Below are 10210 nucleotides of genomic sequence, written 5' to 3'. Positions count from 1 at the left end.
TCATAAATGCCAACAAATGTTCAACAGTCAGACAATAGAACACATCGAGGAAAACCCAAACTTAAATCCAATTCCAGTCAGACAGGCAAAAGAACGGGTAACCCACAATTCCTTGCGCTGCCAGACCGACAGCAAGCCCAGTGTGCCTGAGACCATCACTACAATATGAATGAATTACAGTTTGTTTCATTGCTTTGATGAAATTAAAGAAATGCAATAAAGAAATACGATTTTTGATGTCATTTTTATTTAGAGGATTTGAAAAAAAAACACAAAAATGTAACGTGCACCTTTAAGGTGCTTCCACACTGGCCGCATTGGCGCGCAATCAAGTGTACACTTTCAATGAAGAGTCAATATAAACGCGTGCACACCTAAATTCCTGCCCTCCAAGTCTGGAGCGCGCGTGAGTTTTTTAGTCAGACATTTAAAAGGACAGAGTTGTGAAAACAAAAGTCTTCAGAAACATTTGGGGGATTTTCAACACTTTTACTTTCGGTTCTCCCTGTTGTAGATGCAGATGAGCGCTAATGAACAGTAAAAATACAATAGAAGGAGAATCTCCTCCCCGCCACGCACGCACGCGGCCGGTGGATGAGACCTGCACATCGCCGCGCTCAGCAGGTGGTATCCACACCGGAGCAGCGCGGTCACGCACGCAGTGGCGGGAAGGAGATTCTTCTTCTATTCTTCTTCTACTGTTCATTAGTGCTCATCTCATCTTGGTGTCATATTAACCTGACCGGACACAAACCGTAATGATTCATTTCTCTTTCATGATCAAGTTTGGCACTTCTGAGCTTTGAAGCAGACTCCGCCCACAAGCAGCTCCCAAATCCAGCTCCTTGATCGGTCACAGCTCTGAGCTGCTGCGACTGTGCGTGGAAATCTTGAACCCGATTGAAGATGCAGCGCTGTTACATCCTGCTGCTGCAGCCTGGCTTTCCCATCCAGTTCCCCTTGGCTCACCTGACAGGTGTGGCCAATCTCCCTTGATTGGCTGGTGTCCATTTAAGCCAGAGGCAGCCACACCGAGCCAGGCAGGGAGCAGAGCAGCAGGCTGGGTGGTGGTTTGTGTGGTGTTGGTTTGGTGATTGGTTTTTGACATTTGTTTTGTCCTCAGCAATCTTAGATTGCTGGGTTTTGTTGTGTTAGTTTGGGGTTGGACCTTGGTAGTTCTGATTTGCGGGCTTTGTTTAATTTGTGTTCATTAGGTAGTTTTGTTAGGCAGCCCTTAGCAGGGAGCTGCTGACTCCGACGGTTGTCATGACTGGGTCAGCAGTCTCCCTGGCTTCTTTTTCTTTTGGCCAAGGTTCCAACTCCATTTTGGTTTGTTCTTTTAACCTTAACCACTGATTTTCTTGCTTTATTTCAGGACACAGGTTTTCCGTTTGTTTAAATAAACTGTGTTCCTTTTATGTTGGTGTCCACTCTTTAATGTTATTGTCCCCTTAGATGGTCATCCCCTAGACTCTGGGCCAGTTTATTATTGGGGACGTAACATATGGGGGCTCATCCGGGATCTATATCCCCCCTGTCTGGGTTAGATTCCATTTTGGACAGGGTTGTGGTCTGTCTTTTACAGCCTTTATTGCCCAGTGTAATCTGGCAATATTGTTACGGATGCTAATTTGCATTTGTGTTATGTTAGTGCTTTGTTTGGGGTCATGTGTCTGTGTGTTGTGCCTCGTGCTGTTACTTTGTGTAAGCCTTTAGGCTGTAATAGTACTCAGTTTAGGAGGCACACTTCGTTGTGCCTCGTGCTATTACTTCGTTTAGTCTCTTGGCTGTAACAGCACTTTGTTTAGGAGGCACACTTCGTTATACCTCGTGCTGGCACTCAGTCTAAGTTCTTTTGGTTGTGTCAGTACTTTGTCTGGGGTACATTTCTTTGTGCCTCGTGCTGACACTTTGTTTAACCATCAGGACTGTGCCAGTACTTCGTTTGGGGTATGTGGGTTATGTGTGTGACCTCGTACTGACATGTTTAAGTTTTGGGGATTTATCCTTATTTGACCAGTGGACTTCTTTTTGTTGGGTAATACTCGTTTGGGGGTCTGTCTCTTTGCAGACTGTATTGCCTTCATTTTCTGCCCTGGTTTTGCTGTGCACATTTTCTTTTGGACACTAGCATATGATTTATTTTTGTGGTTTGCTGCCCCTGCCTCACTCACTTACCTTTTGTGTAAATCTCTTTTTTTGTGTGTGTGTGTGTGTAACACCTTTATTTGTTGTGAACATGTGTTTTGTCCTTTGCTCAATGTGTGCCGATTTGTACGTGGAGCTCACGACCCGACTTAAAAACCCGCGTAGCAACGTGCGCTCACGTGCTCTCCAGACGCACGGGCAGGAATTCTGCGCGTTTGCATTGACTTTTCATTGTGGGTGTGGCTTGATTGCGCGCTGACTCAGCCGGCGTGGAAACACCTGCGCTCATCTCACAACAACTGGAAAACGTAAAGGATGTTTGTGTCATGTTTGTACTCCAGCATAAATCGTATTAAAACAAAAAATATATTTCCCTCCAACATTTTTTTTTCATTTTCAAACATTTTTGAAAAAGCGCCAGTGAGCCGCAAGGAAGTGCTTAAAGAGCCGCATGCGGCTCCGGAGCCGCAGGTTGCCGACCCCCGGCCTAGATCATCGTTGAGACCAGGCGGCTGCAGTTGGGAGCGGGGTCAGGTGCATGAGATGACGTTGAACAGCGAGACTGAACAAGAACAGGAAGTCAAGGCTGTCCTTAGTATTCAGTTGAATTTTAATACGCCTCTCCTCCTTAGTATAAACTTTACTATTATATTTCTATAAATATAACATCAGTCTGTGGAAAATGGATGAAAGAAATAGCCGCTGGGTTAATGTCCATTTTCCCAAACAAATAAATACAATTAATATAGAAGTTAACTTTTATAGACAACAGTAACACTCATAACCACAGATGACTTAAAATGTTGTGTTTATTTTTACATAAGTGATTCACTACTTTATGGAAAGAGACATAAAATACAGATTTCCTTTATTTTGCGCAAATCATTTCTGATCAGCCCCCCGTTGAAGTACAAGAACTGTCAGGACACAGTTTCCCACAATGCCTTGTTTTGTAGTCATCAAGGCAGCTTGAAGCCAGGAAAGCGCCAGATATTCAGCTGCACCTGCCTCTTTCTTGAGATTTTTTTCATCATAGGTGGGCGGGGTCACAGCACTTCGTGAATGGACTCTTTCCTTATGACGTTATCATAATCAAAGATCCTTATGAGAAGAGATGAACACTCTTTTTGAATCCGCAAAATTTGAAAAAACAAGTCAGGACAAGTGAAGAGGATTCTTGATACGGAGATTTATGATGCTTCAAAGAGAAAAGAAACGTTCACAGCCATTGCTAATCAGAACATAATCAAATGTTATCATTTCAATAGAACATGAAATGTTCATCTGGTGTTGTCTGCATTATGTGATATAATTTCACCACAAAACAAATAAAAGCCTGTCACTAATATTCACCTTTTTCTAATAAACGCCGCACTGACTGCCACATTTTTTGAATAAGCATCAGGGCTACTATTGGAAAATATATGGTATGCATAACCATTTTTGCAAAAGTTTGGATTTGTTTGTTTTTGTGGAAGAAACGCTGCCGAGGTCGGCTCCAGGTCGACGTCATAAAATGGGTGGTGACCCCAAGGAAACGGCGGAGCCTCAGAGATCAAGTCATCTTATATCCGTGCAGGAAAAATAATTTGTTCTTCAGTGTGACTCAGGTAATATATTGTCATATATGTGGGTATAGCTTACTATAAAAGGATTAAACACAAAATATAGGTCTTTAGACTTACCATTTTCAATAAAAGACCGGAGGAAGCCTGCAACTCTGCACTGGTCTTCCAGAGAGCACTCCTCGTCGTCATCAAGATCCTTCGCAGGCCACACTGTACGTTCAAGGATGGACTGCTGTTAGGTTCAAACAACCTGAAACATTTCTCTGAAAGGAAGACAAGAGAGGGGTCAGTTCTTAAATCAGATTTTACTTGCACAAGGAGAACAGACAGAGAATGTTAAAAACCAGTCTCCACCCGCTCTGAAGATCTTGGTCCAGGGTTTCCATATTTATAACCTTTCAGGGGCGGTCTTATTTTATTTACATTTGCTGCTCTCACGGTGTGGAAGGAAAACAGCCTCAAACTGGTTCTAAATGATAAATGGTAAATGGCGTATATTTGTATAGCGCTTTCTACCCTCCTTCAAGGGCCCAAAGCGCTTCACAGTCACAGACCCATTCACCCATTCACACACACATTCACACACTGGTGGTGGCTCCGCTGCCAAACACTGGCGCCAACCTCCCACCAGAGGCAATTTGGGGTTCAGTGTCTTGCCCAAGGACACTTCGACACATGGGCGGGCAAGGCGGGAGTCGAACCTGCTCACTTCTGATCAGGAGTCGACCGCCCTACCGCTGCACCACGGCCGCCCCACTACTATCATTAATGTCTTAGTTCAATGCAATAGGTCGGCGTCAGCCTCTTCAAGTATCTGTAACATGTCAGCCTCCAGACAGCCTTCAGCTTAGGATGACTGCAGCCTTCCAGATACCAGCTGAGAACAACCTCAAATGAGCAGAAAGAGAAAAGAGGTTAAAATCATACAGAGCAAATATGAGGGAAATGTATACACAACCCTATCATGCTGCCACTGTACGTTCTACGGTTACGGTTCGACCACCTGGAGACCCTCCTGATCTTAGTAATGTTCCCACTGCGTATCATGACCTTGGAACTGTGTCCAGTAAGGTTCGAGCCAAGTCCCTGCCTCCTCACCGACCATATACTGCGCCATAGACCTCCTGCCAGGGACACAACCTCCTAAGGGTCGTATCTACCCCCTCTCCTTTCCTGAACAGGAGGCTATGGAGGAGTACGTCCAGGAGAGTCTACAGGCTTGAATAATCCATCCCTCCTCATCGCCTGCTGGAGCGGGTTTTTTCTTTGTGGGCAAGCGTGATGTAGGATTGCGGCCCTGCATTGACCACAGGGGCCTCAATGGTATCACTGCTCGGAATACTTATCCATTGCCTTTGTTACAGTCAGCCTTTGACCTGATTCAAGGAGCCCAAGTCTTCACCAAACTGGATCTCAGGAGCGCATACCATTTGGTTCGCATCAGAGAAGGGGATGAATGGAAGACTGCCTTTAACACCCCCAGCAGCCATTTCGAGTACCTGGTTATGCCTTTCAGCCTCACCAACCCCCCTGCCGTCTTCCAGTGTTTGATCAATGACGTTCTTAAGTACATGATTAACAAGTTCGTTTTTGTGTACCTGGATGACATTTTGATCTTTTCTCCAGACCCAGAGACACATGTGCAGCACGTCAGAGCCATTCTACAACGCTTCCTTGAGAACCAGCTGTACTGCAAAGCTAAAAAATGTGAATTCCACACCTCACAGACCCGGTTCTTAGGACATGTGGTTTCACCTGGAGCAGTACAGATGGATAAGACCAAGGTCAAGGCTGTCCTGGAGTGGCCCGTTCCCTCAGACCGTAAGCAACTACAACGCTTCCTTGGATTTTCCCATTTTTACAGGCGCTTTATCAGAGGCTTCAGTGGCGTGGCTGCACCGCTCCATAGACTGACATCTGCCAAGGTACGTTTTACCTGGAGTGAGGAGGCCGCTAAGACATTTTCCGAGCTCAAGAGACGTTTCTCTGCAGCCCCTATTCTGGTTCAGCCTGACACCTCCAAACAATTTATTGTGGAGGTAGATGCGTCTGAATTCGGAGTCTGGGCTGTTTTGTCTCAGAGGGCGTCTGATAACAAAGTCCATCTCTGCGGGTATTTCTCCTGCAAGCTCACTCCTGCAGAGAGAAACTACGACATAGGGAACACAGAACTGCTGGCGGTAAAGTTGTCCCTGGAAGAATGCCGGCACTGGTTGGAGGGGACTGAGCAGCCGTTCCTGGTCTGGACTGACCACAAAAATCTCGAATATATACGGACTGCGAAACGTCTCAACCATAGACTTAATATATAATTAGACGCATCATCTCTGACGTCATCGATTGACTTCCACAGTCCCTGAAATGAAGCCTGAATATTCAGCTCATATTGGCTGGAGTTAACTCCGCCTCACATGGACGTTCCAAATATGAGGAAAAGGGGCGGGACCGAGTTCACCCGCTTTTCCGCCGATTTGTTGTAGTTCACGCCCACAGCTCTACCGTCTGCGGCTCCTCAATGCTAACGGCTAACAGCTTCAATTCTCCAGCAAAGCTGCACCGCGGTGGATTATTTACATCATGAATCTTTACAGGTGAGTACTTGGTGTTTTACACACAATCTGTAAAACGGTGGAAGTGACTTTTAGACAACAATGAAAACGTATTTTCCCGTGCTACGTGTTCAGTACGAACTGAACATCCACTGTTTGAACATGTTATTTATGTGGTCCTAAGATATCTTATTTAATAAGAGTTATTTAGTCTTAAGTTACTGTAGTCTTTATATACACATTAAAAATACACCACAACAGTAATATGATTGTGTAAGACGTAGTTTTCCTCTAGTGTTAAATCAAATTGTTGATATGTGATCACATAATGCTGTGATTACAATGAGTATTTCTTTTTACCTCTTAGTTAGGTTAATCATGTCAACGTCCTTAAGCTGGAGCTAATATTTAAGTGAATCCTCTAAACACAGTCACAGTGAAGCAGAATGAACTAATATCAGTCAGAATGTGATGAACATCAGGTCTGAAGAGGTTAAACAGACTGATGTTGCCTCCTCTTCTGCTGACAATCCAACTAAATACTGTCATGTTCTTTCAAAGATAAACTCATTTTCTTCAAAGATTTGGTTTAAAGATATTCACATGGATTTTGAGCATAAACAAGATGAAATATTTTATTTTGTGTGTTTAGCTCATCTTTACAGAAACAGCACATGTACAGATATTTTTGAGTGAAATCTATTATCTTTTTCTTACAATTACAGTTTGGATTAATGGGGACGTCATTTCCATTTGGCACCAGAAGGACAGTTCAACAAAACCACCACGGCGACATGATCTCAACGAGGACCCACATCACCTGGATCAGCTGAGGCAGACGATGGTGATGGACATCTTTTATTTTTAATTCTACAAGGAAGAGCAGCTCCTGGTTCTCTCATCACTGTGGAGGACGTGAACGGGCGACGTCTGGAGTCTGGAGCTGTCATGGGGATCGGAGAGAACGTCCAGCAGCTGCACACTCTTCAACCCACCAATAAACTATTATTCTCTTTCATTTCTTACTGATTATATTTTCAGTAGATAGAAATTTACTCTTTAGGATCATTTATTAGGTTCTTTAAATGTATAAAAACAGACAGTATTATCATAGATGATGCTTTCTAACCATGACATGTTTAAAGAGGTCCCTACTTTGAATAAAGGGAAACTAATTCTGAATTTTTAATTAATAATGTTTGTGATGTTTTGAATCAATTCATCTGCTTAAAAAATAAATTTTGTACAGATCTGACTTTGACCCACATTTCCTTTTGTCTTACCTATATGCTAAAACAGTGAATAAACAGAAGAGACTGGTCACTCAAATATGTTAAACAGGATTTTTATTGAATCACACATCAGCAAGAGTCAAATTCATATGTTGAAAATAGAATTTTACTGCCTTAAAATGTAAATGCTGGATTATTTTGGATTATAAATCCACTCACCACCAGAAGCAGACCTGAAGAGGAACACACAAGATAAACATTGGGTACAATTGAAAAAATAACTTTAATATACATTAAAATCACAAGACAAAGATAAAAATAAAATATGTACACATTTATTAAAAATTTAATATTTAAACTATATGTTCTCATTAAAGTTTCCGTGTCTTCACATTTTAACTTCACATGATTCTGCTGTTACTGTAGCAGATCTGAATCATGTCCTTATATGTTATAACTTTGTGATTAAAGAAAATAACTATCAATAAAAATACTGAGAAAACGTCATAAGTCCTAATAGATATTAATGTTACTGAGAATTTTAAAAAATCGAATTACTGAAACTAAAATAAATAATCATAATATACATTAATGATTTATTTCCGGCAAATATAAAGTTATTCTTTTAGTACTTACCAGAGAAAAGACATCAGAGGACTCCCAGAGAGCGTGTTAGAACAGTTTAGATCACGGCAGCAGGACAAAAACCGAAATATAGCGCTCATGCTAATGCTAAATCTGCAGCAGACCAGCAAAACACCGGAGCACAGCTCTTAGAATCCACCGCGATTGTCACCTGTCAATCAAAGGCCGCGCCCCCTCATTAAGCGAAAATAAATCCTGTTTTTAAAAAAAAAAATACAAACTTAGAAAAAAATTCACTCCCTTCAGAGTTGTCATGGATCAAATATGCAGCCATTGATGAAATAAAAACTTTAAGCACCAGGCATTAAAGGGGTTTATTAGAGGGCTGAAAATGAGGATTTTAACATGGGAGTCTATGGGAATTTGCTCACTCTAAGCACCAGCCTCTCTGGTCAGTGCCGGTACTGCAACGTTTTGTTACTTCCGGGTTGGCCTCACGTTCCGCCTGCCAGTGTTGGGGGTTGGTGTCAACCCTCGCCAAGCGAGGTGGGCCATCTTTTTTGACAGGTTCAACTTTTGCCTGTCCTTCCGTCCGGGAAGCAAGAACCTCAAGCCTGACGCCTTGTCTCGCCAGTTCCAGCAGGAGGAGGAGTCGGTGGCCCTAGCTGCTAATGTCACTATTGTTCCTCCTCGCCTGGTGTTGGGGGCCACCCGCTGGTCGCTGGAACGCAGAGTGAAGGCCGCAGTTCCTGATCCAGCTTCTGTTCCCGCTGGATGCCCAACTGGCTGTCTGTTTGTTCCAGTCTCCCTGCGACCCTTAGTTCTGAGGTGGGGTCACTCCTCCTGTCTGGCTTGTCATCCCGGAGTGACCAGGACTGGGTTTCTCGTAGCTCAATGTTTTTGGTGGCCCGCGATGTCTTCGGACATACGGACTTTTGTGGCTGCATGCTCCGTATGTGTCAGTGTCAAGACACCTCGGACTCCTCCTGCTGGCTTGTTGCACCTTCTACCTGTTCCATCCAGACCTTGGTCCCATGTCGCGATGGACTTTATTACTGGGCTCCCTCAATCCAGAGGTAAAACCGTCATACTCACTGTAATAGACAGATTCTCCAAACTGGTGCATGCCATTCCTCTACAGAAACTTCCATCAGCAAAGGAATTGGCTGTACTGGTGTGCAAGCATCTGTTTCGGCTGCATGGACTTCCCCAAAACATCACTTCGGATCGTGGTCCACAGTTTGTGGCAGCATTCTGGAAGGAGTTCTGTAAGCTCCTTGGGATCAAGGTCAGTCTGAGTTCTGGTTTTCATCCCCAGACAAACGGACAGGTAGAGCGGTATAACCAAGACCTGGAGACTACGTTGCGGGCCCTCTGCTTGAAGAACCCAAAGACCTGGTCAACTCAGCTACCCTGGGCTGAGTACTCCCACAACTCACTACTGAATTCTTCTGGATACTCTCCCTTCCAAGCTGCCTATGGCTTTCAACCTCATCTGTTTCCCCATCAGGAACAGTTAGCCTCTTCCTCTGGTCCTGCTGCCTTTGTGAGGCGCTGTCGGCGCACCTGGAGTAAGTACCGGCTCCAGCTGCTGCAGAACCAAGAGAGGCTGAGTGTTGTGGCAAATCGACGGAGGTCACCTACCCCAGAAAACAAGGTGGGAGACAAGGTGGCTCTCTACAACTGATGTTCCACTGAAGGGCGGACCTAGGAAGCTGCTGAACCGCTATATTGGCCCCTACCCAATTGTTCAAATAATCAACCCTGTGGCTGTTAAAATGGACCTTCCACGCACACTACGGTTCCACCCTGTGCTTCACAGCAGCAAGTTAAAACCTAACCGGGACTCTCCTTTACAACCTACTCCCTCGATTCCTCCAGCTCCTCGTCTCGTTGATGGAGGGCCCGTCTACACTGTGAAGGAACTGCTTGCTTCCAGGCAGGTGGGCCGGGGTGTGCAGTACCTCGTGGACTGGGAGGGTTATGGCCCAGCCGATCGTCAATAGGTTCCGGACTGTCACGTTCTCGACCGGGACCTCATCGCCCGTTTCCATCGGGGATACCCTGACCAACCTCGTCGTCCGTTGGGGGACCGGACGTAGGCAGGGAGGTTATGTCATGAGCACCC

At 44.5% G+C, this 10210-nt stretch overlaps 1 long non-coding RNA gene across 1 annotated transcript; it reads left to right on the top strand.

Moving 5' to 3' along the window:
* Window positions 1–6179: 6179 nt before the first annotated feature.
* LOC112137747 lies at window positions 6180–7283 on the top strand. The gene is made up of 2 exons (XR_002917602.2): window positions 6180–6307; window positions 6991–7283. It is a non-coding gene; the product is annotated as an uncharacterized LOC112137747 (long non-coding RNA).
* The last annotated feature ends 2927 nt before the right edge of the window (window positions 7284–10210 follow it).

Source organism: Oryzias melastigma, linkage group LG9 (genome assembly GCF_002922805.2).
Source record: "Oryzias melastigma strain HK-1 linkage group LG9, ASM292280v2, whole genome shotgun sequence".
Taxonomy (NCBI): Eukaryota; Metazoa; Chordata; class Actinopteri; order Beloniformes; family Adrianichthyidae; genus Oryzias; species Oryzias melastigma.
Note: the sequence above shows the minus strand (reverse complement) of the source record. Positions and strands in the feature narration are given on the sequence as shown.